Below are 23,306 nucleotides of genomic sequence, written 5' to 3' on the forward strand. Positions count from 1 at the left end.
GCTACTCCGGATACCCAAAAGGATTATTGGTGGATTAGTTTTAGAGAAATAAAAATTGTTAATTTGAACAGTGGACATGTGAGTCTGTTAGTTTGATTGAATAGGATAACGGAGGAATAGAGGAGGGAAGAGTCCAGAAGGGGTTATTGGGGAGATCATAGAAGTAGAATGAGGTTTGGGATGAGGCAGAGATGTGGTAGAGAATATATATTTAAAGACGTACAGGATGTGAGATAGGGGAAACAGCCATCACAACGGGGCTGTTACCAGGCATACCCTTTACCATGCAGGACTTACAATGCGACTATCTTTACCACGCATAGCCTTTACTGTGTGATTTTACAATGAGCATGCCTCTACCACGCATGCCTATACTACAATTATATTGTAAAGGTATGAACGGTAAGGACATATGCGGGGTACAGGCATCAGCGTCTTTACCTCCGAAGACGAAAAGACCATCTCGGGCACCGAAAGCATAAAATAAACCTGTACGTCCGCCTCAACCAAGTGGAACTGGTACAGCCTCACCTCCCCCCCCCCCCCCCCCCCCCCCCCCCCTTTTCCTGCCATATGTAAGGGGAACTGCACACAAGGGAGTTTTGGGGCTCAGGGCCAGGATTGGGAAAAGAAGTAGGCTTTAGGGCTGGGGCGAGGGGGGGAGAGGAAGGGGGGGGGGAGGGTTCAGGGCGGGTGCCACGGCGGGCCCGGCTTTAGGGCTCAGGGTGTTTTTCTTTTTTTCTCTGATGGTGGCCAGGTGGGATAGGGCCAGTGGGCAATTTTAGGGCGTAGGGCTGGGCAGTTCTTCTTTCTTTTTTTTTTTAAGGGGCTGTTGTCCAGGGAGGGTTGCGCCCGGAGCCATTTTTTTTGGCTCAGGGATGGGATCTAGAGGCGGTTTTTGATTTGGAGGAAAAACCTTGACCACGTATGCCTTTACAACAAATTACGTTGTAAAGGCATGTGCGTGGTAAAGGCATAATCGTTGTAAGATCCTGCATGGTAAAGGTAACACACCTGCGTTGTAACCACCACGTTGTAAAGGCATGCATGATATTCGCATAAGTGGTTCCATCATACATCGAGACAGAGCAGTGCATTGGAGAAGGTCAACGTTTTTTAAAAATCTTCTACCGTAGGAGTAAAGTAATAAATATATAGCTACACAGAAAGGGTATACATGTATAAGGAAGATAATATATTAAGATACACAGTTGTATTGTATGAATCCCCGTATGTGTATGTGGATAGACATTAGGACTTTCAAATGTTGCTGTATGTGAAGGTAATTTATTTGTGTATTTTTATATAGTTTATCTTGTTTGTTTTATTTTGATATTTTACTCAATATTTAAATAGTGAAGCACTTATAGATACAATTGTTATGACCATATTTACATATAGTGATAGATAAAATAAAACAGACCCCTAAGCATCTAATCAAATAACTTGTATGAAAACTATGCAGTGACTTATATATACATGTTACGCATATATATGTATATATGAACAAGCCCTTGTTGTGAAACGAGTTGGTGGTAGTGGTGGTGAAAATAAAGCAACTCTGAAACCTATCTCTGTAGTGCGGCATAGTTTGTGTTTCTGAATTAAAATATCGGGTAAGGATTCCACCCATTGTTGCCTGCACCAGGTATTGAGCGTGCGGACACTGGGAATCAATTGGTTGTCATATAGACTTGTCTGTCTATATTTTTAATAACTGGTAGTAATCTATACATTTGATAAGCAGACCTAAAGAATATATATTTTTAAACCATAGCTACTATATATATTTGTACAAATAGATGCATATATCTAAATGCATACATATAATCAAATATACATGTTTACATACACAGGCATATGCTGTACATTTGTGATTTGAGTATGGTAATCATGTAGAAACAAGCCAACTCTGAGTAGTTGTCTGAAGATAGTTATCTGTGGAATTTATGTTTGGGGATAGTGAATTCCATAGTTTGGCTGATTGAACAGAGAAGGATGTACCACCCATGGCTTTTTACTTGTATGCTGGGGTTTTGAGGCGAGGTGCCCATCTGGAGCAGAGGTTCCTTTTTTGTATCGATTTGTTGATTTTATTCCTGATGAAAAGTGGTCCTGTTCCATGTATTGCTTTGGAACATTCTCTTACAGAGCAGGAGTCTACAGGCCTCTTCACCAGGGCATGGGTCTCAGCAGCTCTGGTAAGGAGGCACTCTTAAAAACCACGGTTTATAGGCACTGCACACCAGATCAGGGTAGCAAATGGTGCCTACAAAACCCTCTTCTTGTTGGCGAAACTGTCGAGGTGTAGGCACCCTCGGGCACTTGTTATGGCGATGCCCAAGCTGCATTGATACTGGCAGGGCACACTACCCAGCATGAACTCCATGTTTGACAGAAGTAGCCCACCATTCCTGGCTAACATTTTGCTGGGCCTCCTGAATAGGCAGGCTTCCCGCTCACACTCTTTGAAAGGCAAGGCAGCCACTATGGCTTTATGCTCTGCCAGACAGGCAATCACAGCAATGTGGGGATAACGGGTGCCACAATACAGGGCTTGGCTCAGTAGGCTCTAGGGCTCCTGGGTATAGGAAAGCTCTCTGCAAACTAGGAACTAAGAGAGCCCCAGTAGAGAAAACATGGGGACAATGTGTTGATTTCTTGTTTACAGAATACATACAGAGCTCAATCCCCCCCAGATATCTTAGAAATCTCTATCACATAATCTCACTCCACTCACTAGATAACTGTTGCTGCAATTGGCTCCTACATGGAGTTGCAGGGGCAGATATCTCGGGGTACGCACTGTAAAGCGCGGGAGGATCTATGTACAGAACCGGAAGAGTGGAGGGGGAGGCAGGTAGGGATTTCCTTATTTATTTTTTTCCTTCAAACTTTTTTTTTTTTTTATGAGTTGACCTGTTGATGTTTTAAACTTGATGAAGGTTTCAGAAGCTGCCAGCAGTTGTAGGTGGGCACATCTGTTGCCATCAACATAATAATTATGAAAAGATTTCAACCATAAAAGATAACGGATGTAAAAACGTATCTGGAGACTATGAGCAGATGGAGGAACGCCAGTCACTTCTGCTACAAGATTGTCAGTATTCAAGCCGAGAGAGTTGGCATCCATCCAGGGTGCAATAGATGGCATGCAGTAACTGATTTCATTATTTGATTTTTGACGAGGGTTTTGGTCAATGTGTAGTTGATGAATAGGTTGGTTTCCTTGGCATAGGCATATAAACAGATGCTGTAGACCCCAATAAGCAGAGCTTCGGATCCTTAACATAGTGAAAACTGAGGTAGTCTATACATATGCACCAATCTTAATCCGCCCTGCCCAGGAAATTCGTGAAATGTGTACTTTGCTGCTTTAGCGCCTTGTATGTAGCAATGTCCCGAAAGGCTGCTGGTTGAAAATGCCAGTCACAGATGACTTGTTCAGAAGGCTAGCATCTCAAAGCTTTCACTGGTATATGTAGTAGGGCAGATCGCACTAAAGGGGAATGTCCAGATTTTGTAAAAAATAATTTGGTAATAAACCAGATTTGTTTCTCTCCCCCCATCCCCACAAAAGTAGAAATGAAGCAGAGTAACCATGTTGATTGAGTTAGCAGGAAAGGAGCGTGCTAGTCAAGAATTGAGAGGCTTTCAACAAAAACTCAGTACATTTCTGCTTGTGCTGTTCAAAGCGCGATGTATTTGGTGCTACCTGTGTGTGCCACTAGCCCCGCTCCCCTGTCTTAGGGCAGTCGTATTAATACTTCGATATCCTTATTTAAATCTGCTGGTGAGAAGTTCTTCAACTGGTAGCTCCACCAGGGAAGCTGAACATGGCCCTTAAAGCTCCTCTCAGCGGGGGGCATTGGGAGGGGTGTCGTTTTCACATGCATCTTTAAGAGTCAGGTGAATCACTAATCAACACCCTACATGCTGACTACTGCCCATGTCGCAGGCCTTCCACCCGTTCCCTCTTCCGAAGCACTTATGTGGCGATGTCACGCAGAACATTCATGATGCTAATGGGATCTTCTAGCAACTTGGCGCTGCTATCCCGGTACGGAGAGAGACTTTCCAGCAGTGCTAGTGACTTTGGCTGGCCTCCTATCACTAAAACCTGTGCTTGATTCATGCCCAGCTAGAATCCAACCTCTCCACATGTAGGCAGGTGCCTCCACTCTACCTGAAAGAGGGGAGATTTTTCATGAAGTCCCAGACAATATTCCTTGCTCAGTGGATACTGTACAGTTTCACTGAAATCGAAACGACTCCGATCTGCTGCACTTGGATCACTGAAGGCTCCTTGCCCAGTTGAGACTCGTGCCAGTAAGGGCAGCACAAACCCAGACCTCTGTGCAAGCGGAGCTTTGTTAGTGATCACTGGATCTGTCTGGACCTGGGCAGTGGCGGCTTCCACCAAGTGTCCAGAGTGGCAGGAAGCACAATCAGGCTCCCCCTGCCAATCACAGCGCTGCAATGCAGCATTGCGCTTGGTCTGAGCGCTGTGGTTCGGTGCTCAGCCAGGCAGTGGGCGCCTGTGCAAGTTCCTCACCAGGCTGTGCATTACAGCCTGGTGAGGCACATGCAAAGTGGGGATTATGGTTTGGCCGGGCCAAGACGGCCGGCCAAGCAGTCATACCCACTTAAGTGCCTACCACTCCTCCCCGTGCTGTCTCTGACACAGCCAAGCCCAGCCCACCCCGTAAACTAGAAAAAGAAAATGATAATAACCTAGTGTTATCATTTTATTTTTATTTTCTCCACTGCTCGAAATGCAGTGGGTGATGCTCCTTCGCCTTTAGAGGAGGAGCCGTCGCTGGGCCCGCTCCCTGTGTCTTGTAATACACGATGAAAAGCTCTGCGGGTTTGTGTGGCTTCTCCAGCGCTTGCTCAGATGCCCTCTGGAAAGAAGCTCTGATTGGATCTCAGCGAGAACTAAGCACATAGCTCTTTAAACCTATATACGAAGCGTTTCGCTCAAGTGGCCTCAGCGCGTCATGCGCTTTTCCATTTATTTCCAGATAGTGGTACAGATGCTTGTGATTACAGCCTTCGCAAAAGAAAGAGAGCGATTTCCAGAAAGCTGCAGAACTGTAGATATGTGGCATTGGGTTTCAAACAATCACTTGCATGTGAGGCATAAATACAAACAGGCCTTCCATCTCGGCCGGACTCGAGTTACCTGGCCCAGTTCGGTTAACAACAGTAACCCTTGTATTTCCAGGCCAACATTTTATTTTTGAATCCTTACAGTTCACGTGTGACATTTCACAGCAAATACCTTGGCATCTGAAGTTGCAGGTAAAATAGTTTCTTGGTCTCCACAGCCAATGTTGTTGTAGAATTTTTTGCGAAATAATGTCTAAGTTTTGTGGCGTGCAGACCCTGAAAGTAACAAGTTAATTCTATTTTCAAGTTAAATATGGTTCTTGCCATCGATTCTCAGCTGTTTGATATTTATTATAACTTTTCAAGAACTCTGAATCTGGCACAGTAGTTACTTTTTTTCCAATTTTAGTTTTTCAGTACGAAGTGTACTGTCACTTTTAGTAACTTTTATAAGTGGTTGCGTATTTGTTTAAGAATGTCACTGTTTGACATTAGAGAATTCTTTTGCATACTTTAAAAAATATATGTGTGTGTGTGTGTGTATATATATATATTCACTGAAAAAACCATAGGTTTCACACAAGTTATAGTTAGCGGACATTTTACTGATAAAAAACCATTGAAATTCCACGTTATAGTTAGTGCAGGCAACTATAACTCACGCGACCGCAATCCTCTGCTGATGCTAATACTGTATTTAGACACTTATTTGCCCATGTCTTCTTCCATTAAATTTTAGCTATACATATATTACAAATATTTTTTTTTCATAAAGACACATATGTCCTCAGCAGAGGATTGCGGTCGCGTGAGTTATAGTTGCCTGCACTAACTATAACGTGGAATTTCAATGGTTTTTTCCTTGACCTGAGGACTACCTCTCTGCCAAATTTCAAGTAACTCTGTTCAGCCGTTCGGGCTGTAGCTGTGTCTAAAGGTCCTATGGAAAAAGGCATGGGAAAAACGCGTTTTGGGACCCCCCTTTTTTCTCAGCCCCCGCTTGACGAATCCGCCCGAGACTTTCAGGGTAGGAGCGGAGCGTAGCGCCCCACCTATTTTGAAAATTTCGCGAGGATTCGTCGACCGGCGCCAAAGTTATTCCAAATAGAATGTTGCGGATTTCCTATGGAAACGTGTGTATATATATATATATATATATATTTTAACTTCAAAGGACCACCGTTTTGAAGACGCACTCACAAGCGGCACTGTTACGGCACCCAGCGCTTCCTTTATTCAATAATTATACATCGCCTTACGCGTTTCAGAGCATGTCGGCTCCTTGGTCACAGGCATTTCAACAAGGAAGGGCAAAATAGTCAAAGGAGGCTGCCAAGGAGGAACGTAACCTACTAAAGGAACGGACTTTAACCACAAGTACCAGCATGCCATACAAGCTACCAACACCTGCTGCCTAATGGAGGGCGTTACAAAAGTGCATGCTGGGCAACGCCTCCTTTGACTATTTTGCCCTTCCTTGTTGAAATGCCTGTGACCAAGGAGCCGACATGCTCTGAAACGCGTAAGGCGATGTATAATTATTGAATAAAGGAAGCGCTGGGTGCCGTAACAGTGCCGCTTGTGAGTGCGTCTTCAAAACGGTGGTCCTTTGAAGTTAAAATATTGCATGCGGCAGACCGAGCCGCGAAGACTGCACCGCCCCGTGGAAAATTAAGGGGACCTTGGAGACACAGAATCTAGCAGTCTCCCTTGGCTTGAGCGGCGAAAGGCTAGTACCGTAATGCGGCGCTCTCTTAATTCAAAGCCCACTGGAGGGCTGTGACAATTTCAAACAATGTCATGGAACGGCGAAAACTTACTATAAGTTCTTAATGCTGCCAAGGAGGAACGTAACCTACTAAAGGAACGGACTTTAACCACAAGTACCAGCATGCCATACAAGCTACCAACACCTGCTGCCTAATGGAGGGCGTTACAAAAGTGCATGCTGGGCAACGCCTCCTTTGACTATTTTGCCCTTCCTTGTTGAAATGCCTGTGACCAAGGAGCCGACATGCTCTGAAACGCGTAAGGCGATGTATAATTATTGAATAAAGGAAGCGCTGGGTGCCGTAACAGTGCCGCTTGTGAGTGCGTCTTCAAAACGGTGGTCCTTTGAAGTTAAAATATATATATATATATATATATATATATATATATATATATATATATATATATATATATATATATATATATATATACTTGTGTCAGCTCTTTGCCACCAAATCGGTAGTTATGCTGCCATTGATTGGCTGCCAAATACTACAGGAGAAAAATCACTGCTGTTGTAAATGGTTTCATTTACCTGATACGTACACTTTCTTCAACCCGGGACTGCCTCGCCCCACTGACCACTAAATCATAAGCCCCCCAAGTGAGTGCTCAAGAAGTCATTTAGTCCAAAGAATAGCAACCTAAAAGAGCTTGAAGAAAGTTCATATAATCATCCAATACACAGCCTTCGTCACAGATCAAATACTCCATGGTCAAACTTCAAAGAGGTCTCCAAATTTGAAGCCTGTTTGACAATTACCAACTCTAAACTGTCCTCTTACTTTGCTTAATCCCCGCGATGATATCTCGATAAAGACACCAGCCTTGCCACGACTCCCTATCCCAAGTCTGTGTCTCAGAGAGTCTCAAAATAGAGCAAGTCGCACCCCACCAAAGGACCCGAGCTAACATAGATGACCTAACCAACGTCTGCCCTGTTTCCAGTTTACCATTTCTAGTAAACTTCCTAGAAAGCCGTGTAGTCTCACAGCTCAACCAGTTATTTAAGGACCACAGTCTGCTTGAAGACTATCAATCCGGGTTCAGAGAAGGCTGCATCACGGCATCCACCAGGGTACACATAGTGGACGATGAACTTAACACAACTGCGTCCTTCAAGACTTCAAGCAAATAATTGCAGAATGTGTGAAATCCCTTTGCTTCCTTCTTGACCAAAACCTCACCCTGCAGCCTCAGAAAAATGTACTAGCTGGGAGAGCACAGCACCAACGCAGACTACTGAGAGGTATAAAACACCTAATTCGTGAAGACTTCAAACCAGTCATTCAAACTCTCAAGGCTTTACTATGGCAACATCAAAACTACCCTAGCTTCTTTTTAAAACCATTTACAATCAAGTGGCCAGACTCATTTCAGGAGTGAACATATAAGAAAATCACTCCCCTACTAATAAACCTTAATTGACTACCGTCTGAAGCAAGGAGCCAGTTTAACTAGTGTTAAAGTAGTGTGCATCAGCCACAAAGCGCTCCACAATGGCATTCCAAACTAGCTGGCTTTCAAGTGAATCATCTTAGGAGGTCAACCCTTCCTCACATGCTCTACTTCTGGAACCTCCTTCGTTCGAGAAAGAAAAAAACTTAGTCTTTCCTGGAAAACACTCCAAAGATGTGGGATGCATGGCCACCGTCAGTCAAAACTCTTGCCTCGTTTGAAGCGTTCTGAAGACACTTGAAGGCCTTCATCTTCCTATACTACTTTTCCTCTTAGCTCGACCTCTTGTGCCCATCAAACTACCTTCAATCGATTTTATTGTAACAAAATTCTTACCCTGCCCCCTTCCACGACGAATCTCTCCCTTTGTCTGTTAACAACCATCCCTCTTATTTACCATCTTCTCGTGTATCCCTTTGAGTTTAACTATTTAAAGCATTCTGACGTTTTGTTAGGTCTGGTGCATGCTAAATTAAACTATTAAATAAAGAGTAAATCAATCTTAGTGCCAAGATATACATAATGTGCTCCCAAACCGGTCTTCATTAATTGGCATCCCACCCTCGTGTCAGCCTGGAAATGTGTACGCACTCCCAAATTTAAAATAAGTTACCATAGTTGTACACTTAGCTTACCAAGAATGGCAAATGCAAAATTTGTTTTTCTTCCTTTCTGAAAATCCCCTACTCAACTTAGCATAGAGAGTCATAGCAGAATGTATCGACCTATTTCCGCACTACGTGGCTTAAGTTCCCCCAACAACCCGCTCCCACAAGTCCTATATCCACTCTGGTGTGGCTAAAAAGCAGCAGGGCAGCAACAGCAGTTTGAGTGCACCAGAATACTCGCTCCAACGGTACCTAGGGCAGTACTATGTTCTATTATTTTTCCCTGTGTATATAAACCCAAGACTTTTTCTAATATTGTGAATAAGGTGAGCTCCTGCAGTTAGTAACCTATCTTGAGGGTGTTTAACCCCTTCCCCGCTCATGACGGAACCGCTCCGTCATGAGCCACGGTTGCCGTGTGCTCATGACGGAGCGGTTCCGTCATGCCGCGACCGTTGGCGGCCGCTCCGCCCACGCGGCGCTGTTTCCCCGCCTGTGCGGGGGGACAATGCAACTGGGCGGAGTCATGACGGAACCGCTCAGTCATGAGCACAGCTCAACCGTGGCTCATGACGGAGTGGCTCCGTCATGAGCACAGCGCCACCGCGCTGCCCCCCCCACACCCCCCAGCGCTGCAGCGGAATTCCCGCCGCAGCGAAGGAGTTAAATAGATCCTGTATATGACCCCAAAACGTCAACTGCTGCAATTTACAAAGTTATGTCTTGAGACATGGATGTTTCATTGCCTTGGTTAGTTTCTGACATGGAAAGATATGTCGTTTTTCACAGTCTAGTAAAACGTTGCATCTACAACTTGGAGCCACTCCATGGCCCCCTCATACTTTTCAAGGCCAATAAAACTAGATGGTTGCTTCCCTGGACCCCAGGAGTGATCTGTTCGACACAAAGGAAAGTGTTCAGCCTGCATACATTGTTCCCTGTGGGTTGTGGCTCTTGCTTCTGTGAAGAATGAGAATTGTTGCCAAGAAAGGCTAAAATGAATGGCGTGCCTTGGGGCGGATGTGAAAATGGAGCAGGTAAAATGTGATACCAGTGCCGTAGAAGTGAGTGAACAGCGGGTATCACCCCCCTTACATTTTCTTTGAGAGATGTTGTCTAAAGATATTTTACACAGGCATTCTGTACATCTCCACCACCAGGACCCCAAAAGGAGCATAGTGTGGATTGATTTTACTAAGTAACCTTTCCAACTATGTCCACGTGCATAAACTACTCTTTGCTGCAAAGGTATTGTATACTCATTTGGTTCTAGCAGTCCGGAGGCTACTGTGAGCATCTTTGCTGCCAGGCTAGTATGTCTGACAGAGGCTCATGATGATGGGGATTTCTGTCAAAGATGAAGTAAACTCAGTCCCACATTTTATGTCGGTGAATTCTAACGCCTTCTGTTTTTTCGCAGGTTTCCACCCCTGGCAGCTGCTTATATTTCACTGGTTGTGAACATTCATTTGGAGCAATGGTGCAAGTATCCCCAAAAGGTATGTGACGCAAGTTTCCTGCTCATTTACAAGTCTGGCTGTGTGCAAACAAAAGTGGTTGTATGTTTTACAAACCAAGAAGTTCTCTGGTGAATACTCCTAGCCGCCTCAATCTCTTCAAAGTACATGCAGGATTATTCAGTGTCTCACTAGCCCGTAGGACACTCATGACTTTTCGACTCATTCATGGTGTTTTCCTCAATAGAGGTACATTTACTGCATGTGGGGCAATCTGGTGCCCCCCAATCGCTAGTGCCATTAAATTGGCCTTTCATTTAAGATAACATGTTAATATTTTAGCCATTTTGTGCCAAAATGAGGCTGCCTGATACATCTGGAGAGTCAGGAGCAGAGTGGAATTGTCAGATGGGACTGGAGTCTAATGAGCTTCTCTTGGATGCCCCTATGGAGCATTCGATGTTAAATGTTCCTGCTATTGTAGTCACTAGATTGTTTTTTTTTTTGTACATTTCATTTGCTTTTCTTATGTGGCCTAATGGCTAGTGTGGTCAACCTTGAAGCGGGGGAACCGGGTTCGAATCTCTGCAGGGACGCTAAACATCCTGTAATTCGGTGCAATTCGGTTAATCGCCGTGTGCCAAACAAAAATGAACGTGTCCTTCTGAAACGCAACTGGTGCTCATGTAAAGCGCTCCGATACCTTCAGGTCTAATTTGCGCTATATAATACTCCGGGGGGAAAAAACACATGCTTGAATGTCTGCTGACTCAAAGACTAGACCAACTCATTAGACCAAGATGGTCCATGGCAATAGAATGGAAACATGTTGCCTTTGATAAAGTAGGTCTATATTTTCAGTTGCATTTAAGTGAATCCTTAGCATCGCTCTACATTTCTCAACAGCTTCACAGTGAGTGATTGAGGTACATTTAGTGAGGATACCTGCAGGATTCAGAGCTGTGAAGCTGTAGGCTGTATTAAGAAGGCACATTTCTGCTATCCTTGAAGCCGTCTTTGCATCTTTAAGTCTTGGGTGAGTCACTTTCGGCGGGTGCATCTGTATCTATAGGTGCTCTTAGACAGGCTAATGTCTAGAGTTGGATGTGAGAGACCAACCTTCAGTGTTGGTTCTTTGTGTGATTTTCTAGGCTAGAATAGTGACCTAACTTGTGGAAAAGGCTCAAGTGTATGAAGTGAGATTGTTCTCTGACCGGCGGCCTGTGTCGACACTTTCAAACAGGGATGCTGTGTCTTGATTTTCTGGAACTGTAGATGAATGGGCAGTGTGGCTCCTTGCTCTTTGAACAGTGTATTGGAACCTTGAGTAGATCTAAAATTGCTGGCATTACAGTAGTCCTGGTGAGTCATTGCCACTGCAGGGACCAAGGCAACCATACGAGGGGCGGCCAAGCAGGAGGTGGGCCCGCGCAGTAGCCGTAGGTGATAGAAGACATCTTTAATGGCACAAACACCAGTGCCTTTTTTTCAATTACTTTGAGAATTACCGAGAAATAGAGACATTTTATGACCGTAGATAGTGTTTTTTAAACAATGCAGTACAACATTCTGTGTTCCACAAACCTCAGTAGGTTTTGCGACATTAATGCTTTCATTCATCTGTACGCAGTGTTCCTACTTTAACCAATGGGTAAATGTAAAACTACGGGCAGAGTCAGACCGGTCATGTGGTGTTTTTAAAAAAAAATGTATATACTATTGCCTTGTGTAAGGGGCATCAGAGCATTTTACAACATATTGAAACATCCGGGTCACGAATGCATGGAAACTAGCAATCTCGTGCAAGAATTTCGTTTTACCAGATCCTTAAGAGATCAACTGAAACTGAGCTTTAAGCCTGATGTCTGCCGGATTGCATTTCTCATGAGCTGAATGAATCACATGGCCTTAGTGTCCCTGCTGCAGACCAGCTTGTTCCTAGTCTGACTGTGGCTTCTAGCACCGAGCTCCAAAGACGCAACATCTGACCAGCGAATGAGTAATGTTAACTAGGCTGTAGTTTCGAATGATCAACCTTCATTTTATGTTAATGTTTGCCGGGCCCTGGCCCTTCGGGGGTAGTTAGCACGAGCATCAAGGAAGAAGGTTTAAGAGTTTTCCATGAAAATTGTGAGGGAGATTAGGGGTGGGAGACTTTCGCGTGGGCGCTTATAAGGTAAAATATGTGCACCTAGGCTGAACCTCGCATAATGTATTCAAGCGTAATGTAATATATTGTTGCTTTAGACAAGTGAGCATCTGAGGCTGTATCATGCTTTTTGATTGTTTGCGCCCTGCGCACCTTTTAAGAGGTGCGCCAGGCGCAATCGCAATGCACCCTATTATGATGTATGCGCTGCCCCCAGGGCAGCTCATTCACGTGAAAACTCTGAGCAGCTGCCGTGTGTTTCCACAGTGCAGGCGGCACCCGCCTGCTCTTTTACAGGGTAATAGAGATCCCCTTGCAGGCGGGTGCAGTCAGTGACGGCACCCGCCTGCAAGGGGATGTCTAGTGGGGCCCATGGGACCCCCCTCTACCCTCTGCAGAGAGGGCTGCTCTCAGCAGGCGCACTGACAGTGCACCATCTTTTAAATGGTCAAAGGGATTTCCTCATTGGCATAGGGCACGCCCCTATGCAAATAAGGGAACACCCTCTGAAGATGGTACTGGCGCTTTAAGTGCGTCAGCGCTATCGGTATTATAGAAGGGGACGCATAAGCCTTTGCGCCCCCTTGTATAATACCAAAGTGACCCGAGGCACTTATTGTAATACAGCTCCTGGTGGTGTCTGATCGGCATGTGTGTGAAGAGGAAGAGAAGACAACCCAGTTACATCCATGTAAGTGCCCAAGAGGTGTGCATGTTTTTTGAAAGATGTGCGCCCAAACGGGTAACCTTTATCATTCACGAGTTTCACTCGACGTGAAAACCATGCAAATAAGCTTGAAAATGTGACCTTATGTGCACCTGTGCATTTGGAAGTAGGAACCCATGCTTTGTACTGGAATGACCTCGGTTTTTCTATGTCCACTTATGAACCCACTCACGTGTACTGTGGATCGCCTTGCTGCTCCCTCTGTGCATCTTGTGTAGCTGGCATGAACAGAACTTCTGAAGTAGGAGGAATAGGTCATTCAACGCCTCTTCACTCATGGGAGTGCATAAGGCACTGTGCAGTAAATATGTCTTCCAAGATTCAATGTGTGGGTGAAAATGCTAAGAAACTTGAGTTGTGGTTTGACAAGTCGTTTGCCAGAGCTGATCATTCATGGTTCTATAATAACGCCCAGTCATTGCCTGTTACAACGACTTGTCTGTTACCCAGACTACCGCAATTGGTAGCACTTCCATGTGGTAGGCTTTAGTTTTCATCACTTCCGTGTATGGATGCATTAGAAAGAGGAGGCATTCGGGACTTCTGGATGCACCCTCCTCCCTAAATCCCCAGCTTTTCCGGATACTTTAAACGCAGGAAGTGATGTAATAAGAAATGTTGTGTTGCTTTGTGGTTGGTGGCTGGCAAACTATCAGCGTTACCACCAAGGGTTGTCCTGCTTCTACCACTGGCAGTTTCTTGTTAGAATTCATGAGGTTATAGCCCACCATTAACACCAACTTTACTAGGGCGTTCTCTAAATTGAGGCAATTATTCAGATGACCTAAGCTATACAAAGGCAAGCATTGGCAAAGCCAATCGGTCTGATTAAAAAAAAAAAAAAAAAAAAAAAAAAAACCTGCTGCAGTGAAAAAATACAAAACCGTTTTCTTTCTGTATTCATTAATGTTTGAGATAATGAATGTAATGTCTTGTGTTTGTGAGTGAATGTTATTCAAAGTTGTAGAATAGCCTCTTGCACACTTCAGTGCAAGCACTACATAAGAGGCAGAATGTTTCAAAGGGCCAAGAGCATGAAGTGAGAGGGTACCGTTCCTCTGGACGGAGCCAAACCCCACTGTATGCGTTTTTAAAGAAATTATAACAGTAGGTCTTATAGATAGATGTGCTATTAAGCCAGACACAAGAAATTATTGTGAGTAGGGGGAGAAATGCGCCAAAACTATCAGCAGGCAAACCTGTTTAAAACCCCTCCGCCTAGAAAAAAACCTTAAAACGACTCCAGTTTGCAGACTGCCCAAGCCAGGTAAACATGTCACTCTGAAATCTACTTGGATTGTAGCCTTGGTGAAAGGAGTGCTGGTTCGAATTTACAGACTTCAGTACCGTTGGGGCTTGCCAAGAGAGTAATGGCGATCTGTTTACTTCTTCCATGATATTCCCAACAATTACTCTCGGGACTTAGAAACCGCTTTCGCGGAATCCTGTGGCTGCCATTAGTGGGCAAGGTGAGTTCTGTATAGTTTACAGTGGGGACCGATGCTTTTAAAATGGAATCATCAAAAGTGAACCCCATCTCAGAACTGTAATAGTAAAAGGACTATTAAAGGGGATTGATTTTCGCATATTTAAAGTACTCTACTGACCACAAAACGCACAGGTTGGCGCGCTAGCTCTTCTACGTGTATCAGACCCAGTGTTCTTAAAGTGATGTAATCCTTTGGCATACCAAGAATCTTATTTACATGTCAGGATTTTAATTTTGTAACCAAAGGATGCAAAGTAGTTTGATTTGTGTTCAGCCTTAGCAGCACAACTAAAAAATATTAAAATTCTGATAAAACTGAAATACCCTGAAGTTGGTCAGATTGTGTATTCCCCTCATGTGCTTGCTGCTCACCAGAAAGAGGAGCGGACATGTCGACACTGTTCTGTATATTACATGGTTGGCTGTTGTCTTAGACATCCGTGCAGGAGTCATGATTCTAAATTGTCTCAAGTGTTTTTTCAAAAGTCTGCCTGACATAGTTTCCAGTTAAGCTAATCCATTTGTGTAATTCACAAGAAATCTAAAGCCTTACTTAAGGGTCTCCATGTGTTTGTATTTAAGAATAGAAACCTGGCTCTTGCTTTAAGGACCGAGAGCTGGAACCAGCTCCGGCTGTTGGTGTATATGGCCGCTTGAGCTGTAGGGAAGGAGGGGTAGCCAGCCCATGTTCCTGGAAAGTTCCCCAGACCATCCACGATCTTGGGCTGATTCCTCCTTCACTTTAGGGGGCAACCCGTAATAGCCCATACATTTTGAGATGGAGCCACAGGAGGAAAGGCAAACCTAGGACATGCTTCTGGGGAGCCACCAAGATTCCATAAGCATGGTCTAACACTGTTAGTGGCCTGGCGTGCCCCTGTTGGGGCTCATCTCCTCCGCTCGGGACCCCTAGTTTGGGTATCCTGCAAATGATCCCAAAACTGCTGCGATAAAGGAGTGCAGCATTAGGCTTTTGGATGCTGTCACTGAAGACTGTGGCATTGCTCTTTTGTATGGTTTCCCTTGCTCCTACCTCTTTCTTTGAGATTTTGTTTCCTGCCTAGGGAGAGATACTTTCTTCCTGGGTCCCCTAGCCACAGCTGCACTAACGGGACAGTTACAGCAGTAGCTACACACGCCAGCCTCCTGCCAAAAACTTCCATTCAGAAAAGGCAGAGAAAGCACTAATTTGTTAGCAGCTATATACCGCTCAAAGAAGACCTTATGGGTGGCAGAGCGACGTGCATAGTAACGCTTTAGTTTAAAAAGGTATAATGTAATGTCATACTATATAACACAGTTAAATGTAATGGAAGTTGGTTATTGTTTTATTTTATAATAAGGGTCCGTTGTTTCCACGCTGTTCGGACACGGAGTGGACCTGTGCCGCGAGTTCCGTACTTGGTGCACGGGGCTTTCTTCATATAACAGCAAACCGTTCGGATGGGATTCACGCTCTTGTAAATCGTGCTGTTTGGTAGCTGCCTCCGCTTAGGGTCATCAGTTGGTCGGCGCTGTTCTGAAGAGACCTGCGAATCGGTTCCTTCTTGGGTCGAAACGTTGGGATACCCAAGGGGGTTGTCCTATCAGCATCACTAAAACCAGTGATACTCTCAGATTGGAGTTGAGACTTAATGTGGACACCTACTGTTAACAAGATGTATATATGTAAATTAGTTCATTTGTACTGAGCACTTTTTTTAATACCGTGCACCCTCTGCACTGGTTGTCCTATTGCGATATTGTGATGCTGTGAGATTATATTACGTTGCCATGATACTTTGAGCCCATTTATTGATAACCGTATCATAGCAATTGTGAATCTGGTACAGTCTGTGTGGAAGATCTGTGGTTCAATTTTTACGCATGGGATCATTGTATTTTTGTTTTACATGTTGACCCGGATTCTAGTCTGGGTAAATGGGTCCGTCCTGTATTTTGTTGTATGACGAAGTACGTCACAGCTCCCTATATTTGATCTTCTGTTTCGTATGATTCCATGTTGATGGTTTCTGGTCCTTTCTGCCACTGTTTTTTTTTTTTTACAAATAGCCATAGCTACTGCATACTTACTTCGTTCTTCGTATTTTTCCAGGAAAGCATTTTAGGCCTTTGCTTGCCAACTTCAACCCTGCACGTCCAGCCTGAATATCCAGTTTCTGTTCTGCTAGCCTAATCTACTGTTTATACACAAGATTATGAACGAAGAGAATTGCCCCAGTTACATTGATAGCAGCCAGAAAGTTCTTTATGCCTTTGTGCCTTTGTCTGTTTTTGGGATGTTGCTTTCTGGGTTTGGTGGATTATTCTGTAGGCTGCCTTGCTCTAGCTTCCAAGAGGACTCCATTTCCACAGAGAGGTAATTGACCGCTGTGTCCAGCCCTTCACAGCCTGAGTAAGTTGAGCATCTTTGTTTTCACACAGGAAGTGTAATGGCTTTCTTGTGTATTTATTTCACTTGGAATGTTTTTGCTCTCTTTGAAGTTGCACTGCATCAAAGTATTTCCAAATACTCTGGCTTCATGGAATTGTCAAGAGCACAATACCATGAACCTGGCTGCATCCCCATCCATTGGGGTGTGTCCCTCGGGCACAGGCGTAGGAGTTCCCTGATGGGTTTCAACAGTTATTTTAGTTTTCTCGTAAGTATCAATTGTGAATAAAACTATGTATTTCTTCAGAAGTTCATTGTATTGTTTATTTCACAACATCAATTTTTCTTAGTCAAACGTTTGGACTGCATTACCCAGAATTCATTGTCATTTTATATTCATTCATCCCAATGCATTTCGGCCCATCAGGGAACTCCTACGCCTGTGCCCGAGGGACATACCCCAATGCATGGGGATGCAGCCGGGTTGATTAACACTCACCTGTTCAGAGAGTGATACCTTGGAGCACGGCACACCTTATGAATTTTCATGCAGGCTGAAAGTAGTGCGCGCACCGTTATTCATATACACAATACCATGAAGTCAGCCCGGAAAATAAAATATAAAGTCAGGTATGTGAAGGGGGGCGGTGACCTACGAAATGGTTAATGTTTACTTCTAAAATGGAATGTGCATGGAATGTTTTACCGTGAATTAAGAGTATTGAACGTGTATGGTGACCAGAGGGTCGGGGTTTTAGAGTTTTCAGCGTATCCTGCACTACACTTAGTGAAATAATATAGTTTAATACTGTTAAATACAAATATTGTCAGATAATTTGGGCCTGTATAATCTCTTAACTGTATATGAGGTTCAGTAAAAAAGAGCTAATATAGGCGAATAGGCTTAAGTACGCGTTTGTTCTGGAATTATTATTTTTTATGGATTTGGCTGAGGGATTTAAAGAATTTGAGAGAGTTACACTTGGAATCAAACATTCAGTTTTCCTTTCGTAAGTCTCTAGCTTTCTAAACTAAACTGGTTGGACGGCAAGGTTACAGTGCTTTTATTGAATGATTCGGTAAAATCTGTATGTTTTTACCTCCCCAGGACAGTTCTCAACTGAAAACCTCAAATATGTAGTTCTCAATCGGGAACACAGCAACCCTTGCCTTTTGGAGAGTTGATTGATGTTTGATATCACTGTGGAATTGTTTCAGTACATTTCCTAAACTTTTTAACCCAATATTTCACAATGCCTATTGCGTGGGGTGCTTGTAGCGAACTTTAGTCATGTGATATGAAGCTGCCGTAAAGTGCAGGCCTAATAGATTGGGGTGGTGATGAAGTTACATGCAGTCGACTACATGGGTCTTCCTAGTCGCAGAAAGAACACCTATTGGGGCTAAAGTTACATACCTCTATTAGAGACCTGGTGGAGGGGGCTGTGGTAAAGAAAGTATGATGAAAGCAGCAAGATGAAAAACTCACGGAGGATCCAGGCGAGTGGCCATCGATACTGCAGGCACATCCCAATGCCCTGGTACTAGACCCCCCATGAGCATTGGTGTGGAGGCCAGGAGCAACACTGCAGAACAGGAGAGTGGAGTGGAGTGGAGGCAGCGCAGAAGGGGGAGCGGTACAGAGAGAAACCCAAACAGAAGGCACATGCGAGGTCCACATAGTTCCATGTGACCTTTAGAGTGTCACATGGGGACGGCACGCAGGAGATGAGTTATGAGATATTACTATCTTATGCTTGATGAACAGTGTATTCTTGGGCAATCAAGGAAAATTTCTGCTTTCTGGTATGTACCTCAAACTCTGCTGTATGGGTGATATTCACGTGTGATGGTTTGAAGAGTCAGTACACTTTGATATGTTCAATGCAATTCAGTGTATGTAAACCATAAAAAGAATTTACAAATATCCGCAAAACATTTGCCTTTATGGGAGTCCACAGGAGTTTGCATGTCTGCTCCCCCCCTTCTTCCCCATCCCTCATAATGCAGATTTACCCACAAGAAAAAGTCCACCACGCATATGAACTTTTTTGCATGAGAAATTGGTTATTCCCTCAGTTCAGATTATGTCAACAATCCGGATCTAGATTCTGAAATTCAACTTTTTGTGCCCTATTGTCTTAATTGGATGCATTAAAAGGATTTGTGAAAGGACACGGATTTTTTTTTCTTTCCCTCAGTAAATTCCTCGAGTTAGTATAGATCTGTGCGGAATATATTTTTTCTGTTACTTCTCCACCTTCACTGAAGGTTTATTTCCTCTGCGCAGACACAAAGCTACTGAGACAAATGTCTAGATTAGTAAAGCAGACGGTGATGCATAATGTAATGGAAAGAATCCCTCCCCTTGAGATTTCACAGTGCCTCTGACAAATGGATTGGCCCGTTCAGTCTTGGCATGCGCGCGATGGACCAACAGCTGTGCAACATGCACGCTTATGCAGACGACATATGAAAAAGCAGAGAAATGGGAAAGAAAATAAATTCAATTTTTGTTTATTACATTTTTTTTGTTGAAATGCTCTTTTCAATTAGATCTTCCCCTGAGGACCCGAAGAAACACTTCCTTAACCGTGGCCTTTGGTGCTCCGGGGATTTACTGAGCCTTGAAAGACTTCATCTGAAGGACTCCAGGCGCTCCCACTGGGCAGACTTTGGCTGCAATCTTTCTTGGCCTCCAGTCCCTTTAGTAGTCCAAACTTGAACTGTATCCGTCTTGATTTCGGTTGATCTACTTCCCTGGTTATATTTCCTGATGGATTTTAGATCACTTCTCATCGTTGACTTTGTTGCAATATTTCAAAAGAATGAATCAGCACAGTGGTTTGAGGGATGAGAAGGCTGTGCAGGACGGTGGATGTGTAGTTGCCAAGGTGTCCCGTGTCATGCGGGGCCCGTTTAGTCATCCATAATATCTTATCAAAGAGTCCTCTACTTGCTAGGATTTTAAGCCCATACTTAAACTGTGCATTAGCACTACAAGCTCAAAGTGGTGCTGGCTGGAAATCCAGAACTGCGGGTGTCGTATATGAAACCAAGTCACTGTGCAGCCCTGGCACCCCTGGAGAAGTGCAAAACACCTAAGCACTTCTTCATTTCATGGGGTCACATATTCAGTCTACTTTTGCCTTTTTGCCTTAATGTTCTGCAAATGATGACACAATGCTTCTTAAGGTCAGTGAGAGGTTTAATATAATCACCTCAGCCAACAGCGATCACAGCAACTGCCAAACAATCGGCAACTGCCAAACATGGAATTCTCACATCGGCAGAACCCACAGTACGAGTTCTAACACTGACCTCATCAGGGATGAGGTTCTGACACTGACCTCATCGGAGATAAGATTCAGTGCCACACTTCTCCCTCTTATACAATTAAATTGCAAAATGACACATGCTGAACAAATAGTCACATTAAAAAAAACGGATGCAAGGTAGAGCAAAGAAACAAGGAAGAGAACTTTACACAACAAAATTCCTAACATAAGCAGGTTTTCTGGTCTCCCTAACGGTTCTCCTGTGAAATGCTGGAGTACTCGTACAAGAACCCTGCCCTCCTGAATCACAAACCTTACTCTCACACGCTTGAGAGGGAAAGGTTGAATTATCAGAAGAAATAAGTGGTTGTCTTATAACGGCAACCCTGCTAATGTTCCAATTGCGACCATCGTGTGTTTTTATGGCATTCTTGAAACATTTAATCACTTGTAATCTCTTAGTAAATTTGGACCAATCAGCACAACCTTTGGGAGCATTAATTTTGACATAATCTCCCACACTGACTTCAATGTTCCTGGCAGACTTGCGGGAGTCAAACTCTTCTTTTCTCCTGTGTTGAATAGAAATCTCCCTCTCTCCATTCACCAGGTGTGTTGTCAACACAACCTTTGCTCCAACTCATCCAGCCAGGACACATTCTAATTGACGGGGATCTTCCTTTGAATAATTCAAAAAGAGATTTACCCGTGGAGCCATGCGGGGATAGTCGATAGCCCATCAATCTATTTGACAACTCCTTCTTCCAATCCAAACCATTCACTCTTGCCAGTTGTATTACTTCTTTTAATGTTTTAATAAGTCTTTCGATGGCTCCATAGGTCTCAGGGTGATAGAGAGCCGATCTCTTGTGTTCAATCCCGCATTTCAACAAATACGATTCTGTCTCACGAAAACAGAACTGCACCCCATTGTCAGTACGTAGGTACCTGGGATAACTCTATCTTTTAAACACACCCTCCATGAATTTGATCACAGCAGAAGATGAGATGTCCTGAACACAAGACACTTCAAACCATCTGGATTATAAGTCCATCAAGGTAATGACATAAAGCGTAGCATGCTCACGTCTTACGGGTCCAAGAATATCCATTGCAACCTCTTCCCAAGGATATTTGGGAAGAGTTCTACAAACCATGGGCAACTGATTAGTCTTAAGCCCCTTGTCACAAACCACACATTCCACACAATCTCTTATCATACACTCCACATCACGATCAAGTGAAGGCCACCAAAAATCTCTCCGAAGTCTCCCTTTTGTTTTAACTATGCCCATGTGACCATCATGAGCTAAACGTAAAATTCTACTCCTTAATTTCAAAGGAGGAATGAGTCTAGTGCCTCTCAAAAGAAACCCTTTGTCAACCGCAAATTCATCCACAATCTTCTCCCAACCTCCTTCACAAACCTTGAGCTCTACTTTACTCCTAGTGCCCGAACCGACGATGTCCTTAACTTTACACAAGATTTCATCATTCTGCAGCACGGTCAACCATTCATCTTCACTGATGGTACCTTCAGATACTTCACACACGCTTACTCCATCTTCCTCATCCAACTCATCATCACCGTCAATCTGTGAGTCAGTCAAATCTACAAGCCTAGACAATCAGCAGAATAGTTTCTAGCACCAGGAGATAAGATTCAATGCCGCAAGACCCTTGGGGAGGAGCCCAACCCAGCTCTAACTCAAAGTGATTTTCATCTACATTATTAACAAATTCGGAAGTCACGGATCTCTTAAAACCCATTGTCTTTAGTTCAACCCTTCTAGCTTTGTAGCTGAAACATTTGCGTCCATCACGTCAGTTGTCTTCAAACTGGTCTCGGAAGATCTTAAGAATTCAAGAGTTATTGAATTATTCACTTATTTCTGGCCTTTCTTGGCCATATTGACAAGATAGTACTAAGGCAGTTGCTGAGAATTTTTTAATCCCCAAGGCTTCTTGACCTATTCAGGTCACACATAGGATGGAAAGCCTACCTGGAGACTGTGATGAATAAGGTATTCTTTCACTCGGCATTTGATAACAAATGTCACACTATCTTGCTGAGAATACCATCTCTTTTCAGTGATTTATGTTGTTTTTAATCTGCAAGTGTGCATGCAAATGAATATGGAGCCTTCTGTTTCCACCCAGGTTCTGCTAGACTATGGAGTGCTTCATGGCTCACCATTCTCTCTGCCCCGTTAATGTCTAAACCACTCGTGCACTGGATGTTGTTCTTTTGCCATTATCCAAATCTATCTACAAGTGAGTGGAACACAAGATAAATGGGGGACCTGACGACCAATCTCCAGATGGCATGCTGGATGAGGGCTCTTGGCCCTCAGTTATTGTCAGACCCTGTATAGAACAGACAGCCCTCACAGTTCTGATTTGACATGCTACACCTTTGTTGGAAAGGTCAGTTATCCCTTTGGTCCTACAGGGCTCTGATCTCTGCATTCGCTCAGACTGATGCTATAGTTAGCAGGACATTTTTCAGCTGAAAACGTTTCTCCTGCTTCCTTTGTTGTTTCTTCTCATAAAGTAGCTGTTGAAACCAGGTTACTTCAAGGTGAGATTTAGCTAATCTCATTCACCTGGGATTATTAAATCAAACACATGCAGGTATTTCAGAATGTACCCGCCTGATTTTTGTTTAGGAAGAAAGAGCAAACTCAAATTCCTGCTGCTTAGAGATCTACCTTGGTTGTTGGGGCAAAAGTGAATTGAGTTTAAAGTTTATTACATGACCTCTAAATGTCTGCATAACCTAACAGCCAGTTCTGATGAGGACAGACACCATTGCTTTTGCCAAGTCTTGATTCTCTGCGTTGGACTCTCCCCTTGAACTGGTTCAGTTCTTTCTCCAGGGATC

At 43.8% G+C, this 23,306-nt stretch overlaps 1 protein-coding gene across 1 annotated transcript in view; it reads left to right on the forward strand.

Moving 5' to 3' along the window:
* Positions 1-23,306, forward strand: part of LHFPL2 (LHFPL tetraspan subfamily member 2) — a 418,004-nt gene that overhangs the window by 120,670 nt on the left and 274,028 nt on the right. The window contains exon 3 of the mRNA XM_085632259.1: positions 10,369-10,447. The gene's annotated coding sequence lies outside the window, so the exon portion shown is untranslated. The remainder of the gene's footprint in view (positions 1-10,368; positions 10,448-23,306) is intronic.

Source organism: Triturus cristatus, chromosome 2_1 (assembly GCF_964204655.1).
Source record: "Triturus cristatus chromosome 2_1, aTriCri1.1, whole genome shotgun sequence".
Classification (NCBI taxonomy): Eukaryota; Metazoa; Chordata; class Amphibia; order Caudata; family Salamandridae; genus Triturus; species Triturus cristatus.